The following is a 15,086-nucleotide window of genomic DNA, read 5'->3' as shown; positions in this document are numbered from 1 at the left end:
CCTTATCGTGCTAGCAAATTTTTGACAATCTAGATTCTACAGACTCTCAATATTAAGATAATTGGCAGCTTGAAATCAAAATAGGAAAGATTAAATTAAGTTAAGTTTAAGTTTGCTTGTTTAAGTTTGAAAGGAATGATATGCTATAACAAATTTTAATTAGTTTTCATTTATACAGGTGCTTATCAAGCATAAGCTTCTACAAGCTTTTACTAGTTGCTCCTAAATGTTCTTAATATTCGACCTGATGATTGATGAATATTGAGTTCTACTTATATCAGAACATACAGAAGGTAATCCTAGGGCTTAAGTTCCTTATTATTGAAAGTAGTTGGTGATGTAAAAGCAGTTATTGCATATATGCAATAACATTTTTTTTATTTTTTTTGCCAGTTTTTAAAGTTATCCTTATCTGAAGTAATTTGCCTCTTTTTTCTTAAAAGGATGTTACTATGAATATCATATCTTTTTCTCAACAAGGGCCTTGAGCAATTTGTATGTTGTCTGCTAATGGTATAATTTCCAATGTGATGCTTCATCAGCCTGATTTCTCTGGAGATATATTAACTTATGAGGTTTGTAATTATGCCCTTTCCTTTTGGAAAGATAATTCCGTTAGAGGTGTCTCCAACTTATGCATTCTTTTAAATATTTAAAGGTGTTTTCTTCTATTTGTTTATGAATTGTATTGCACACTATGATGGTGTTAACCATTTTTGGGTGATACATGTGCTTAATATTGTTGCCTATATTGAATTTTGGATTGCTGCATGTCATGCCCAGTCATCTTGCAAGCACCAATCTTGGTTCATATCAATAGCCATGAAATTGTTAACTCCATACCAGGTATTTAAAATCCTATAGCATATCTACTATGATTTGTTATCCATGTTTATATTAAATGAAATATGAGAAATAAATTCTGAATGCTTAGTGTAGTAAACTCCTTTGACTGAGGTGCTTCACCCAACAGAGAATTATCCACCAGCAACTCCAAAGTAAGTGTACATCTAAAAATCTACGTAATTTTTAATTATAAGGTGACCTGGTAGTGATATGGCATTCAAATACAAATATAGGGACCCCTGTAGCAGAAAATGTTAACATTACCAATTTCTTTTCTTTCATATAGACAGGCTTCGTCTATGACTGATAAATGCATAATTTGTGTACAAAAGGATCCTTCTTCACCTTGTGTTGAAGGTTTTCATGTTAGACTAGATTTTCTAACACTTGTAGGTGTACTTTAGTCTTTACCTCTGTAACCCAAAGAATATGTTTTTTTAATAATTTTATCTAATTTTTGTAGCAGGCCTCTGATAGTGTTGTTTGATGGACCCAATTCAAGAGGCATGTCCTTATCATCCTCCTTTCAAATTTGATGCATGGTTTAGATATTATTCCATCTCAAGTCCAGGAGTTCTCCCAGTAACTTCTGAAATGGCACTTAGACATGCATAGTTATGTGAAATTATTTACATCATTGCAGGTAGAAAAAATATACCTTTCTTCTCTGTAAAAGCCTTCCTGTTCATCATTCATATAGAAATTTAGAATCATGAATCATTTACAAGGGGCACAGAGCCTTATTGGCATACAACATATTCAATTCTACTTAATCACACAACATATTAGTTAGTTATAATAATTTGGATATCATGATTTTATTGTGAGTTTCAAATTGGCCTTTGAAAAAGCCTCTGCAACTTAAAATTACATCGATCCAGCTAGCAAGTATTTAATTCAAATGAATTATTGGCTTTCCCCTTGTTCTGCAATAGGTTGTAGTTGGCAGTTTTTTACCAGGCTACCAAATGGAGCAGAAGAGCAAGAAGCCAAAGTTAGAGGCTACATCTGTCTTTTTTCCAGCAGCTACCATCTAGATTCTGAGCTCGCATGCTGAGGTGGCTTACAGTAGCAGCCAAGGGATCGACATTTCTGCAACGCCAAAGATGACTCTTGCAACTACCTCCTTTAAAGCAGAAACCTGATTTGCCTCTATACCCTCTGTACCTAATGACACTAGGAAGTCCCCAGATGATGATATCAATGCATCTTAACTGAGGGTCAGTTCGCTCGAAGCCTCACACAATGTGAGCCTCAGGGGCTTCTAACCGACCAGAACCTGGCTCTACTTGATGAGGTGGCTTCAGAGCAAGATATGGCATTGAAGCAGCTGAAGTTGTCAAACTTGTTCCTAACTTATCCTATAAGCTAAGTGATCTGCATTTAGGTTTCTACGGTTGAATTGAGTAGCTCTTTGTTTCACAGGGTGTTGTATGTCATTAGCAATTGGAGTTTTTGTATTGTCCACTACTGTCTAGTTTAATGATTTCTTTTATTGTAACACTATTTTTATTGAGTTATGGTGGGGCAAAATATTTGCTTGTTTCAGTGAAATTCGCTCTTGGTATGTGTCATTGAGAAAATTATTACTTTAATCAACTTTTGATATCTTATCTTTTTATTCTCATTGATATTTGAGTTGAGGATCATTGGTGGTCTTCTATTGAGGGTGAAAGTGAATCAGATAATATCTATCCAAATTTGTTCTCATATCTAAATCTATCTAGATGTAGATATAAGTTCATTCAATTAATATCCATATCTATATCTGTTAAAGAAAAATGGATATTGATAAGGATAAACAATTTTTTGATTCATATTCCAATATCTGATTTTATTTATAATTTTACTTAATTTTATATAGTATTTATAAATTTTTAAAAAAATAAATAATTATATTAAAATGTTATTAATTTGAACCATCATCTATTTAGTAATATCTTTGATTCTGTAGTCATAAAGTTTAATCATCTGGTTTATATTTATATTTATATCCATATTTCTAGAATCCAATTTGTATCTATATCTATTTAAAATAAAGATATAAATATTTATATCTAATTAATATCTATATTCATTAAATAAAATTAATATATATATATATGGATATAATATCTAATCCATAACCAATCTATTTTCAGTTCTATCTTCTAGAAAAAATCTATTCGTTGATAATTCTTGCAAGAGAAGAATTCTTCTACAAACTGGTGGAATCAGCCACACAACAACACTACCGAACATCTGGCATTGTGACAACCCTTTTATATTCTTAGATGAGATTCTTTGTGCACCGCATGTGATGTAGAAAATTCAATGCAGAGCACATCATTTTTTGTGATTGGTTTATGTAGCCACCAGTTTTTAACATATATTTAATGTCTCTAGTTTTATTTTTTTATTTGAGATTTTGAATAATGAAAATATCTCTACTCTTTGAAAAAAATTATGACATCTTATATCCATATTATAATATTCTACTTGTGTATAGGAAGTTATAATTTGATATAGGATGTCATAATATATTACAGGATGTCATAATTTTTTTTAAAGAGCAAGAGTATTTACATCATTCAAAATTTTTAAATGAAAAAGTGAAACTGTAGGCATTAAATATCTATTGAAAAGTAGTTGGATAAAAATATTCCTTTTATGTTATGACATCATGGGTCATATTTGATATTCTACGTGCAAAAAATCATAATTTGACACAAGATGTCATAATATGCCACAACATGTCATAATTTTTTTAAAGAGGAGGGTATTTTTGTCATTCAAAATTTCAAACAAAAAAAAAACTACATGCATTAAATGTACGTTGAAAAGTGGTTGGATAAAAATGCGTCTCCTATATTATGACATCCTGGGCCGTGATATGACATTCTACGTGTAGGAAGTCATAATTTGATGCAGGATATCATAATTAGAGGGGTAAAAAATTTTGATTAAACAACCTAAAACATCCAACTCGATCCAAATTGAACCAAATATGATGGTTTGGCATTTTAACTGGTTGATTTGATTGAATAAAATAGAAAAACCAATGTTTTGATTTGGTTATTGATTTATGTGATCCACTAAATCTGAACCGAACCGACAAACCAAAATTAAAATATCATCATTTTATATATTTATATATACACATATATTACATACTTCATATATTTATATATATACTGATGTTACATGTATATTCAAAGTTGGACTATGTACTTTATATGAATTAAGAATTTAAAATATTAATTTGACTTGATTTCATCCAACTTAGATCAAATTTGACTTGATTATGAATCATAATAGAGGAATAAAAAATAAAAATCAAATCGATCGACCCACTTTAATTGAAAAACTATTCAAACCATTCAAATACTTGAGAAAGCTACATGAACAAACCGAACCGATACAAAACTAAACTGAAGAAACCGATTATGTTTAGTCAAATATTTGGTTTTAGGAACCTCTTAAACAGAAATATCAATTTGATTTTAAAAAATCACTTAAAACTGAACCGACCGAATCGTTTTCAGCCCTTGTCATAATATGATGTAGGATGTCATAATTTTTTCAAAAAGGAGGGGCATTTTCATCATTCAAAATTTTAAGCAAAAAGGTAGAACTGCAGACATTAAATGTATATTGGAAAGTGGTGGTTTTGTGGACCAATTGGCAAGATGGTGCACTCCACATCAAATTTTTACACTACCCGCAGTGCACAAAGAATTTTTCATTCCCAGATTCATTAATAACTAGTATGGATTTGGTGCAGCAGTCTTCCGCAGCCCAAATGCAACTGTCACCTTCTTAGTTGAAGTTTATCGTACCCACTATTGAATCCAAAATTGCCTTCAATCTCCCACCAATTATGTGCAAAGAAGCACCTCTTCCCAACTTGAAGTGACACACTTCCCTAAAGGCTGCAAATGAATCGAGATTAGTGACCCAACCCATTTAGGCCCGACCCAACCCATTTTTGAAGATCCACGGGGCTAGATTGGATTCAAATATTAGACCCATCACCCAATCTGTACATTATATAGGTCCATTTTGGAGCTTCTTGTGACTAGGTTAGCCTAACGTAACCTAAACTTGATCAAAAGAAACTATTCCAAGTCATTTCTTCTTTACCTCTATTAAGAGATAAATACTCAAACCAATTACTACATTAAGAAATGTCAGCTCTTGAGGTTATTAACCTCTTGAAATAGATTTTAGCTCCAAATTGGCATTACTTCATGGAGTTTTGACCATATTAGCAAATGATTTTATGACAGTTAAAATTCAATTTAATTCAGAAGTAGGACACATTTTTTTTCATGGAATCTTGTTACTGAACAAACATAGATTTAGACCCAAACCAAATCCTACTTAGAGCCAAATATTTTGGATTAGATCGTGTCATATATGATCCTCACCAAATCCAAATGACCCTATATAGTCTAAAATATTTTCCATAGACCCAACCTAGCTCAACCCAATCATTTATTGGATTGGGCCAGTGTCTATTATCAAGACCTATACATGAACGCAGGTCAAGCATGCCACTGTCCAAACCCACCCATTTGCAGCCCTAGTATCCTTCTTATTTTTATCCAATTTGTACCCTTGGCTTCTTCCTCTCCATGATGGATATATATGTTTGACGTAATGCCATAGCCGCATCTTTGATCTGGTTGCAGCCACATGGCCTTCCTAGGTGGTGCATCAAAAAACCCATGAAGTATTACATTTAGGGGTGAAAGAGGATTGAGTAGCATCTGTACATATCTGTTTCGTATCTTGATCTATCCATATACAGGCACCAATTTGATAGATGTATATGTATATTTCTTGATGCGGTGAAGTATTACTTTGACACACTGAAGTAAATTTTAGGAAGCTAAATGAATATTTTTGAAATTTTAGAGGTGAAGTGTTTCCTGAGAAAAGTTGAGCCGAAGGTCACGGCAATCACTGCATACTCATAGAAAACTCTTCCCACAAGCATGCAAGGCATCTTATCATGCTATCATAAAGCAACAGCAGAATAATTAGTCAATTACTTAAATCCAAAATATAACAATCCAAATTTTATATTTAATATGTCAATAAATTCAACAATGTTCAATACACCTTACATCAAATTCAATAAGACTTTCAATCTAAAATAAAAGTATGGAGGTTGTGCTTCTCATCACTCTTTCGTTCATATCTTGCATCATCTTAATTTTTTCAATACCTGTAAAAATTGTAAAATAGGAGATAATGAACTAGACAACCCAGTAGGCAATGATCATCTCCAATAGATTTCATCAAGCATTAAAGTAAATAATCATTCATAGAAAATAAGTATATAGAGTTCATCAATTCAAAATCAATTTCAATTATGCAATATAATTCATGTTAAATTTATTTTTTTTTCAAAAATTCAAGTTTCTTTCAAGATTTTAATTTTTTTATTCTTAAGTTCTTTTCATCAACCATGAACTATGACCATATTTTCTCTATGGTAGGATCATAATACCGTATATCTTCTTGTGGTGAGCTATGAATCATCTGATAGCAAAATTTTTTGAAACTACTGGTCTCACTGACGGTTTATCACTGGTCTCGCTGGCGACATGTGCTGGTCTCACTGGCCATAAATCCTCACAATAAATCAATTGCCAACATATATGCCCCCATTTGTGGGATCCTTTACATAGTCAGGTTGTCAATTCATATTATTCTTATATCAAAATTTTTCATAAATCATGTTTTATGTTCTAATTTTGATAAGAAAATATATAATCATGTAGTATCAAAATCAATCAATATAATGCATCATGAAATCAATATGTTCAATCATGCTTCATCATAATATTTCAAATAAAATATTTTTATAACAAAATATCATTCATGCAATTCATGCATCGTTTCACAAATTATGTCAGAAAAATATATTATAATTTATGGATAAATCTAGAAAAAATGAAGCATTACTTATCTCGAATGCATTCCAATAAATCCATATAATTTTATAAATTTTTTTCTCAAAATCTTTGGTTCATAGTTCATATCGCAGTATCCCATGATCAAACATCCACAATCTTATACTGGATCAATTTCAATAATTAAAAAGAATATAAATAGTTAAGAAAGATAGAATTTATGGACACTCGTATTCTATCATCTAGATAGGTCCAATTATCTAATTTCATTTGGTCAAAATTCAATTAGGATGTAGATGGTCAAAAGTTTGACTACCGGATCAAACCAAATTTTCAAAGTGATAGGATCGAGATTCCTTCATTGAGTTCATCAATCAAGTAGAGAGAGAAAATCAGAAGAGAAAAAATTCATGAGGTACAATCCAAATTGATCATGTGCCACAGTCCAACATCTCGATTGGTGAAATCAAAATAATCTAATCAAGTCATGATTAAATCAAGATCATGGATGATCAAATCTAATGGTTTATGGTCTGATCAAGGTGCTGGCATACTACCTGACAATGATGGATCAGGATGCTTCCATTAGAATCGTTCAAACTCATCATCACTCAAACTCATCAAAATAAAATTTTTTTTCTTGATAAATTTTAAAAAGATAAACTTCTAGAGAGATAAAATTTTAGAGAGAGAAATTTATCTAGACTAATCAAATGATATTGTTCAACAAATTCGATCAATCAGATCCAATCATGCTAAAATTATTATATGAATAATTTAATAAAATCATGAGAAATAAAATCTAAAAGTATTTGATCTGATCTAGGTGGGTGTTGGTGTACCATTCGGCAATCACAGATCAAAATTCATCACTAAGATTATTTAAATTCAATATCATTTTTCTCAAAATTCTAGAAAATTTTAGAAGAGAAAAATAATCTAGAGAGAGAAAATTATAGAGAGAGAAATTAGAGGAGAAAGTGGAGAGAAAGACTAGAGAGAGAAAGAAAAATTTTAGAGAGAGGAGAAGAGAGAGAAAAGAGGGAGATAGAGAGGAGAGAGAAAATCCTCTTTCTTCTTTCTCTTTTTTTTCTTTTTTTTCTTCTTTTTTTTTCTTTTTCTTTTTCTTTTCTTTTTCTTTTTCTTTTCTTTTTCTTTTTCCTTCTTCTTCTTGTGGTCTCTTTTGGGCAAAACAAGGGACCATGAGGTCCCTTCCTTGTTTGACTTGTCAGAGGCTGCAGTTGGCATGGTGGTGGCCAACAGCAGAAGGACTACGTCACCACAGTCTGGAGAACCCAAATCGACGGTCGGCAGTGACCACCGACATCGAAAAACCAAAGAAAAGAGGGGTGGAAAACACCAACAAAATCCAGCAAACCCGATCGCCGGCAATCGTGCACACAGGCTAGGGAAGGAAGGGGGAGAAGGGAGGAAGAGGAGCCGGGCTTACCTTGAGCTCTGGTGACCTCTCTGGCAAGAAATTGATGCAAGCATGGTGAAGGGCTTCTGTGGAAAAATGTTGGCGTTCCTCACCATTTTGCCCTCGATTTCTTAGCGGGAGAAAGGAAGAAGAGGTCTCCCCTTTAAATAAGGCTGGAGGGGAGGAGTTTGATTCATCCCCAATGATGTTTTCTGACTCCGATTAGGAGCCGGTAGGGAGGAAGAAGACTCCCTATGGGAGTCTTCTTCATTTTTTTTGTGGGCTTTGTGGGCCTTTATGGGTTGGGCCATAATATTCTTCTCCTCTAAAAAAAATTTCATCCTCGAAATTTTTCTTGCTTAAGTCTTCATAATTTTTTACTTGGAATTTATGGTAAAAATCTCACCCATAAATATTTCAATATTGTAATCTTGATACAAATTCATTCTTAAATTATTTCATAAGGAAAAGGTCAATACGTCAAGTGTTGATCTGAAATAGAACCATTCATTTTCTTATTATCAAAATCAACATCTCAAAAATTTTTAATATTTGAAAATTTCAAAATCATGATCTCATTTCCTATAAAAATAATATTCAATACCTCATGACTAGATCCAAATCAAGCCTATCTTTTGTAGATAGAAGAAAATCAATATCTTAATTCCTAAATAAGAATTTTATTTTTTTACCAAAATACTAATCCCTCTTAATTAATCAACCCATCATAAGATAGAAAAACATACTTATGTGAGTCACATGATAATATCCAAACCAATCGAGATTCGAAAAGTATTTTCCCTCATTCATGCTTTCGAAGATTGGAGATTCACTATTTTAATCTTATCTTCGAACTTTTGATATTTTAATTTTTCTATGCAACTTCATCATTAAATCATTTCATAAAGAAAAGATCAATATTATCAATATTGATTAGAATCAAGATCATTATTTTTGATCATCGAAATTAGTCTCTCAATCTAGATAAGGATATAAATTTTTCATCGAAAATCCTTGACTACTCATGATTTAATCAATTTATTACAAGATCATAAACAAATTTTACCACATTCTCCATAGATAAACTTTTGAGTATAAAAGAATCTAAGATCAAAATTAATGTTCGATAAATAATCTCAAATTTTTTCTAATAAATAGAGAATTATTCAATTCTAGGATCAAAAAAATTTATCTCTAAATATTCTAAATCTAAAATAAAAAATCAAGGATCCACTCATCTTAGAATTAGGATGCTAAATATTTTTGTAGCATAGTAGGTGGAAGCACTACTTTTAAAAATCACATTAAAGATATCTAAAATAATCTAAAATTTTAAAATATTATTTTTTTTAATATCAATAAATTTTTTGTATCAAATCATATCATCTATCATAATTCTTTAACTCAAAGAGTCAACATTCCTGACTTACTCAAAATAATTCAGATCATCATACTTCCGCTGTGCACTCTATTCTAACAATCAAAATTTTTTAGGTTCACCAAAAAAATTTTGATCAAATTATTTCTTTATCTTATCAATGGAAAAGATCTAAAAATTTAAATTTCAGTTGAAGCCAAAGATTAACTTCTAATTCTCATTCCTATTTTTGCTAGTGTATAATAATCTTGATTAACCCTTGAGTCTAATATTACATTCAATACCATCGTATAAGTCTACTATAATCAATATGAGTCAAATCTTAATTCTCATATCAATTCAATTAGACAATTCCAAATCAAAATCTTATAGTGAAATCAATAAGAAAATCTTTCGATGCTTCACCAAATTAGGATATAATCAGAACATATAAGAATTTCAAATCATTATCTTTTCTAAAATTTCTATCATCAAAATTCTTATTATCTATCAAGTATCCTTTTATAACAATCATACAAGCTTCAAAAATCAAATCTCTATTTAATAGTAGATTCAATTAGGGACCTCATTAACAAAAGTAAAGGAACTCCATGCCAATTCTTAAATCAAAAAATTTTAAATTGCAAATTCACATGGGTCCCATAATCTTGAATAAATATAAATTGGATCTTTTCTTTTAGTCTAAAGATAGTAGTTTTTCTTTAATAATCTCAACAACAACATCAGAAAATCCCTTGATTAATATAGATACAAAATCTTTAAATTAAAATTTCATACACATCATGTAGTCTCCAAAAGACACAAATAAGATCTATTATTTAGATCCAAGGATGATAATTAAAGATTCTTGCACAATAAATATCCTACAATCTTATAATCAATTTCATCAATAAGGATAAACTTCTTTGCAATACCTCCAAATATGTATTCATCTTAATATACCACTTTATACATGATTCATATATCAAGTTCAATTTCGATAAATATTTCAAATCAAGTATCATAAAAGACTTTCTTAGTCCATCCTGGAATAATATTTTTTTTCATCAAATCTTTATCTTGCCAATAATAGTCAACTTCTCATCTAGGAGTAATATCATAGTATTATTCTCGTATCGAATTTGAGCTTACGATTCACTTGAATAATCAATAATCAAATTAATAACCATAATACATAATAAAATTTTATGTCAATCTTTTTGCAATTACTTTCGATCAAAAATCTAACTAATCATATCATGATCTATGAATCATCCATCTTATTTCAAACTCTACATGTCATAATCTCTTGCGGTCCTTTCATACATAATCTTGATGTTTAACCAAAAATCATAAAAATTTTTCATAATACATCATCATAGATCTACACCATAATGATCCTAGTGTCTATCTAGTTGCACTCATTATATATTTGATTCTTTGTTTCATAATTTATCCACTTATGCTCTAATACTACTTTAATTATTATGTCCCCAACCTAAGATTATGAGCTGAAGGTCATGGCAATCATCGCATACTCATAGAAAACTCTTCCCACAAGCATGCAAGGCATCTTATCATGCTATCATAAAGCAACAGTAGAATAATTAGTCAATAACTTAAATCCAAAATATGACAATCCAAATTTTATATTTAATATGTCAATAAATTCAACAATGTTCAATACACCTTACATCAAATTCAATAAGACTTTCAATCTAAAATAAAAGTATGGAGGTTGTGCTTCTCATCACTCTTCTGTTCATATCTTGCATTATCTTAATTTTTTCAATATCTATAAAAATAGTAAAAAGAAGATAATGAGTTAGACAGCCCAGTAAGCAATGAACACCTCCAATAGATTTCATGAAGCATTAAAGTAAATAATCAATCATCGAAAATAAGCATATAGAGTTCATAAATTCGAAATCAATTTCAATTATGTAATGTAATTCATGCTAAATTTATTTTTTTTCAAAAATTTAAGTTTCTTTCAAGATTTCAACATCTTTCATTCTTAAGTTCTTTTCATCAACCATGAACTATGACCACATTTTCTTTGTGGTAGGATCATAATACCACATACTTCTTACGGTGAGTTAGGAATCATCTGATAATAAAGTCCTTTGAAACTGCTGGTCTCGCTGGCGATTTCTTACTGATCTCACCGATGATATGTCGCTGGTCTCGCTGGCAACATAGATCCTCATGACAAATCAATTGCCAACATATATGCCCCCATTGATGGGATCCTTTACATAGTCAGATTGTCAATTCATATTATTCTTATATCAAAATTCTTCATAAATCATGTTTTATATTCTAATTTTGATAAGAAAATATATGATTATGTAGTATCAAAATCAATCAATATAATACATCATAAAATCAATATGTTCAATCATGCTTCATCATAACATTTTAAATAAGATATTTTTATAACAAAATATCATTCATCCAATTCATGCATCATTTCATAAATCATATCAAAAAAATATATTATAATTATCGATAAATTTAGAAAAAGTGAAGCATTACTTACCTCAAACGTATTCCAATAAATTCTCGTAATTCTATAAATTTTTTTCTCAAAATCTTCAGTTCATAGTTCATATCATGGTATCCCATGATCAAACATCTACAATCCTATATAGGATCTATTTCAATAATTAAAAAGGACATAAACAATTAAGAAAGATATAATTTATGGACACCCATATCCTATCATCCAGATGGGTCTGATCAACTAATTTCATTTGGTCAAAATCTTATTAAGATATAGATGGTCAAAAGTTTGACTATCAGATCAAATCAGATTTTCAAAGTGATAGGATCGAGATTTCTTTATTGAGTTCATCAATCAAGTAGAGAGAGAAAATCAAAGGAGAGAGAATTCATGAGGTACAATTCAAATTGATCAGGTGCCACAGTCCAACATCTTGATTGGTGAAATCAAAATGATCTAATCAAGTCATGGTTAAATCGGATCATGGATGATCAAATCTAATGGTTCATGGTCTGATCAAAATGCTGGCATACTACCTGACAATCATAGATCAGGATGCTTCCACTAGAATCGTTCAAACTCATCATCACTCAAACTCATCCAAATAAAATTCTTTTTCTTGATAAATTTCAAAAAGATAAACTTCTAGAGAGATAAAATTCTAGAGAGAGAAATTCATCTAGACTAATCAAATGATATGGTTCAACAAATTCGATCGATCAGATCAAATCATGCTAAAATTATCATATGGATAATTCAATAAAATCATGGGAAATAAAATCTAAAAGTATTTGATCTGATCAAGGTGGGTGCTGGTATACCGTTCGACAATTACAGATCAAAATTCATCACTAAGATTATTTAAATTCAACATCATTTTTTTCAAAATTCTAAAAAATTTTAGGAGAGAGAAATAACTTAGAGTGAAAAAATTTTAGAGAGAGAAATTAGAGAGGAAAAGTTGAGAGAGAGACTAAAGAGAGAAAGAGAAATTTTAGAAAGAGGAGAAGAAAGAGAAAAGAGGGAGAGAGAGGAGAGAGAAAATTCTCTCTCTTCTTTCTCTTTTTTTCCCTTTTTTTTTCTTCTTTTTTTCTTTTTCATTTTCTTTTCATTTTCATTTTCTTTTCATTTTCATTTTCATTTTCTTTTCTTTTCCACTTCTTCTTCTTCCCATGGTCTCTTTTGGGCAAAATAGAGGACCATGAGGTCCCTCCCTTGTTCGGCCGATCAGAGGTCGCAGCCAGTGCGCGATGGCCAGTGGCATGAGGACTATGTCATCGAAACTTGGAGAACCCAAATCGACGGTCGGCGGTGACCACCGATGCCGAAAAACCAAAGAAAAGAGGGGTGGAAAATAGGGGATATTTTTTCCAACAAAATTTGGCGAACCTGATCACCGACGATCATGCACACAGGCAAGAAAAGGAAGGGGGAGAAGGGAGGAAGAGGAGCTGAGCTTACCTCGAGCTCCGGTGACCTCTCCAGCAAGAAATTAATGCAAGCACGGTGAAGGGCTTCCAAGGGAAAACTCTGGCGATCCTCATCATTTTGCCCTCGATTTTTTAATGGGAGGAAGGGAGAAGAGGTCTCTCCTTTAAATAAGGCTGGAGGGGAGGAGTTTGACTCCTCCCCGATGATGTTTTCTGACTCCAATTAGGAGCCGGTCGGGAGGAAGAAGACTCCCTACGGGAGTCTTCTTCATTTTTTTTGTGGGCTTTGTGGGCCTTTATGGGCTGGGTCATAACAGTGGCTTTACGTTTCTCAACATTTGCTGGTGTCCATGACAACAGATTGACGATTAAGGGTAAACATATTGCAAGATCTTTATTAGCATTCAAAATAAATATCACAAAATGTTGTAAGCTATTTTTAAGGTAGCATGGCATTACTACATTTTGGTTATGCAAGACTGGTGTGATTTTGTCTCAAGAATAGCTGATCTCTCACATATAACTAAATTAGCAATACTTTTTATTTTCTTTCTTACCATTTTGTTGGATGGGTTCGGCTTGTATCTTCCATGTGAAAAAATAATTGATATTCTTTTGCAACATCAATCATTGGATTGCACCGTACATAGCTTTGATGCACAGCTTTAAAAGCATCCCAACATCTTCTCTATGCATAGCTCTTGGAGCATCTATTGTGCCATCCAACAATTATCGTCATAAAAGAACATGAATTATTTTTTTGCATGAAAGATACAACCAGAACCCTTGTTGGATATTCCCATGGTATTTAGCTAAAAATTCTATAGGAATCAAACCCACTGGTCCATCTAATTTGTATTTTCTAAAAGCCTGTCTAAATCTAACTCAAATCTGAACCATTAGGCGGTGGGAATTGAAACAAAGACCCATGGAGGTCTTTTCTTTCTTTCCATAGGATTTAGGCTAGGGAGCATTCGGTTAATATAGGGCCACAATTAAATTGACGATCCAAATCATGAATCTTATAGAATTTTCAATCCAATCTTATAGAAGGATCTAAACAAGCCCTTTGTAGGAATTTTAACCAGAACCTTATCATATTACCATTTTTTGTGGTCAGAGGTTGGATGGCTGGTCAATCTCTGCTTCCACATACGTAAGATATTGTTCGTGCAATAGTAACCCCACTAGTCAAAGGAGACTGTGTGCATAGGGGGAACCCTTCCTCAGCACCTTTCTATTACAGTCAGGGGTTGGATGGCTCGATGGCTGGATCGGTCTCTGCTCTCGCATGCATAAGATATTGTCCGCTTTGACTTTGATTGTCTTTGGGTCTTAGTGGGCTCTGACTTCAGTAGGCCTTAGTAATTTTGAGCCTCATAATTTTATCCTTTAAAAGATACCTCATATGGAAAAGAATGTTCCATTTCATATAATCAGAGTCCTCCTTGACTCATAACCGATGTAGAATCAAAGGTGCCCTTCTCCTATAACACCATTCATTATAGCATTTGGTATTCTTAATAAAAGCATCCGCTAAGGCAGCAACTTCATCTATGTTCACATCCATATTGTATTATTAAATAAGTGAGGAGAGGAATTTTGGCAATTTAGATTACATTGT

The 15,086-nt window shown here is 31.8% G+C and overlaps 1 pseudogene; it reads left to right on the top strand.

Moving 5' to 3' along the window:
* Window positions 1–254: 254 nt before the first annotated feature.
* The window catches only part of LOC140854568 (AT-hook motif nuclear-localized protein 1-like), a 44,195-nt pseudogene continuing 29,363 nt past the window's right edge, over window positions 255–15,086 (top strand).

The sequence above is a fragment of the Elaeis guineensis genome, unplaced genomic scaffold, assembly GCF_000442705.2.
Source record: "Elaeis guineensis isolate ETL-2024a unplaced genomic scaffold, EG11 Super_Scaffold_1000171, whole genome shotgun sequence".
Lineage (NCBI taxonomy): Eukaryota > Viridiplantae > Streptophyta > Magnoliopsida > Arecales > Arecaceae > Elaeis > Elaeis guineensis.
Note: the sequence above shows the minus strand (reverse complement) of the source record. Positions and strands in the feature narration are given on the sequence as shown.